Below are 3616 nucleotides of genomic sequence, written 5' to 3'. Positions count from 1 at the left end.
CCGGACATAGACTTAATTATATATAAATATATTACTGCCATATGCTTTAAAGTGTACCTCTGTTTGGGATATGTGATGTGTATATATATATATATATATATATATATATATATATATATCCGTTTGTCTATCTATCTATCTATCTATATCGAAACGAGTCCAGTACATTTTAAAATTTGATAATACACACACATACATATACACACACAACATGTGTATGTATGTATTTATATATGCATGTATGCATGAATGCGTGTGTGTGTGTGCAGTAAATATTAAAAGTCCCAACTGATTAATCTTTTATCCAACCGATGTAAATTTGGTTGCCACCTTCTTGGTCACTAAAATCAAAAGTTATGTAGGTATTCTCTCCAATGGAATGTTGAAATAAAGGGATGGTGGAGTATACAAGTACAGATATTTTCCAGAGTTTTCTCGCTTCGTAACTGTAAGTCAGGTTGTGTGTGTGTGTGTGTGTGTGTGTGTGTGTGTGTGTGTGTGTGTGCGTGTGTGTGTGTGCGTGCGTGTGTGTGTGTGTGTGTGTGTGTTTGTGTGTGTGTGTGTAATCCCGCAAAAGTTCTGAAGTTCAGAACAGATTTTCTCCAAACTGGGAACATACATTACTTATGTTCCAGAGATGATTTTAGACTCTAAAAACTTTTCACATAATGAGCAACGGGCTCCCTGGGAGCAGAAAACACCCTTTCCTGAGTTACGTGGAGAGGATAGGTAACTCTTTGTGAAGTAACTTTCAGAAATTGATTGTCTCCGCTGAACGTTTTTCATCCTTTTAAAATATTGATGTTAGTTAATGTATTTTATTGACATTTAATTATTAGTATAACAGTATCATCTCAGTTCGTTGTATGTATTTCTTAAAATTTGCTAAGATATTGATATCATTTACCTTTTTTATTGACGTTTCATTATTAACGTACAGCTGTCATTTTATTTTATTACACATTACATATTTCTTGACATAATGTCTCCAAAGAGGAAATCTTCGATTGGTCGAAAAATTATCACAATCTGAATTGGCTGTATGAAAGAGCAATACTGGCTCCATAAAGAGCACTGTGAGTAATATTAATGAGCAGCTGCTGCAGTACCTTCCTGGAAGTCCTCACATCTATAAGTCAGTTGATACAATCCCAGATCCAGAAGAGTTGGTAAATTATCCAAAAGAATTTCTCCAGGATTATCTCCGCACAGATTGGAACTTAAAGTGGGAATTCCAGTAATGTTATTGAGGAATTTGGATCCACCAACATTCTGCAATGGGACATGCTTGGTGTTAGAGAAGATGATACCACATTTTATTGAGGTCACCATTCTCTCTGGAGAAGGAGAGGATGTTTTCATACCCAAGATTCCTCTCATTCCATCGTGAGCAGAAATTCCTTTTTCATCCAGAGGAGTGCAATTTCCTATCGTATCAGCTTCACAATGTCTATCAATAAATTCCAGGGTAAAACACTGTCTGTAGTAGGACTTCACTTGGAAGAGTCGTGCTTCTCACACGGGCAATTATATGTTGGCTGCTGTAGAGTGGGAATCAAAACAATTCTATTTACATTTGTTTCACAAGGGAAACAAAGAATATTGTTTACCAAGAGGTTGTAGGAATTACTACCTTCTACGATGCGCTCCAGTATCCACTGCTCTTTGTAAATAGTGAAGATGGATACAATTTCGGCATAGTACCAACAAGCCCGAAAACTGCCCCAATAAAGCAGATTCTTGCATGGACTTCAGTATCAAATCATATTCTCCAATTACTCCCACCAACCACGCGGTAAGACATTAAGCCTTATTTTCAAGTAATTCCTTACTATAAGTTCCCTTGTATAGGCTCAGTTTCTGTGTCATATTCTATAGCCACACCAGCAATCCAATGTCAACCCTTCGCCTTCTGAAACATTTCACTTCCTCGTTGCCGTCTCCCATTGCAGCCCCTTTCTGGAATGTACCTATTTACGTACAATATCTCCATTATTACAACTACATTAATTTGATTGTCAACCATACGATGGGTCGTGTTAGACGCAGTGCCGACCACTGCAAAGAGAGTATATTCACTGAAGCTTTTCCGTGCGTTCAAAAATCACCTACCCTCCACCCCCAATATTCTATGACAGGTTAGGGCCTGGAATTCTCCAAAGGGACGCATGACATGTGTCTTAGTCAAATTTGCCCATCATTTACTCCACAAATGTTTTGTCGTCAATGCTGCACTTTCCCATATCACATGCTTCAACATAACTGTAATACATATACAAGCTATGTCATTTTAATCCCCAGCAACGCCGGGTATCTCTGCTAGTGAGATGTAAATGCGTGTACTCTCATTCAAGTTATTTCTGATATTGGTTTTAATAAAGCATTAGAATTTGACGTACAAAAACAGTACTCCAATGGTCAATCCGTTTTCCTCATCGCCAAACTAGAAATTCTATCGAAGAATAATATACAGCCGTTAAGTATTGAAGGGCATTCATACTAAATATATCAAATGAAAATAATAGATACTTGTTGTTAAGGTGAAAGGTTGTGTTCTTTCAAAGATAGATCACGCTATCGTATGATTAAATTACTTGAGAGAAGGAAAGACGGGAAAGAGACAGAGGAAGAAGGAGGGAAAGATAGATAGATAGATAGATAGATAGATAGAGAGAGAAAGAGAGAGAGAGAGAGAGAGGGTGAAAGAGGAGAGAGAAGGAGAGGGAGAGGGAGAGAGAGGATGCAAAGAAAAAGCGAAAGTGAAAACAAAGGAGTCAAACTAAATTTGCCTTTTCAATGTATGGTTTGAAACAAGTATTTATTGTGTATATATGTATATCTATGTATGCAATCGTTGGTGCTTGAATGAGATTTATCCCATTAAACTTTTAGATTTTCTGCTTAGTTTGTGGCATCTATAAATATTCATATCAGTTTATACACAAATATAGATACATACACTTAGCATAGTACACATAAGTGTATATATGCACTCTTTTCTTTTTTGCTTTAATTATTTACTCTCGCTTTTTCTATCCATTTTGTTTATGGTTATGGAGGGATTATACCGGATTATTTCCCTTTCTCTAGTCTTTTATTTGGGATAGTAAAGGAGTTTATAGTGGAAATTGGCTTCCCACATTTTTCTGGTGGTGACTAAGACGGCAGATTTCTCCCGACTTGTCAGATTTATGAGTTTAATGTTTAGCTCGGCTATCATTCTGTCAAACTTGCCGCAAAGATATGGTTGCTAAGAAGGAAGTTACACCATAAGTGGTTACCTAGCTAGAAGACATTCATATCAGAAACAGACAGAATCTTCGCGGTTGTTAAATGCTATAAACTTGCTGTCGCCAAGTTCTTTATGTCTACAGTTCATTTTTGACACACGCGCACATACACAACAACTACAACGAAAGCGACAACGTAGTAAAGAGAACAACGTGTGGCCTATACAGTATAAATTTAACATATAAAATTAGTGTCTAAATGAGCATGCAACCTATTGACGTTTCTTAAGTTCGTTCCTCTTCACAAAGAAAAGAACGTAGGGTACAGAAAGAGAGAGAGAGAGAGAGAAAGAGAGAGAGAGAGAGAGAGAGAGAGAGAGGAGAGA

General features: G+C 37.0%; 1 protein-coding gene across 2 annotated transcripts in view; it reads right to left on the bottom strand.

Annotated features, from left to right (window-relative positions):
• Positions 1 to 3616, bottom strand: part of LOC106879468 (synaptotagmin-1) — a 467346-nt gene that overhangs the window by 298171 nt on the left and 165559 nt on the right. The window lies entirely within an intron of this gene.

The sequence above is a fragment of the Octopus bimaculoides genome, chromosome 1, assembly GCF_001194135.2.
Source record: "Octopus bimaculoides isolate UCB-OBI-ISO-001 chromosome 1, ASM119413v2, whole genome shotgun sequence".
Lineage (NCBI taxonomy): Eukaryota > Metazoa > Mollusca > Cephalopoda > Octopoda > Octopodidae > Octopus > Octopus bimaculoides.
The sequence above is the reverse complement of the archived record's forward strand: the minus strand, read 5'-3'. Positions and strand labels throughout refer to the sequence as shown.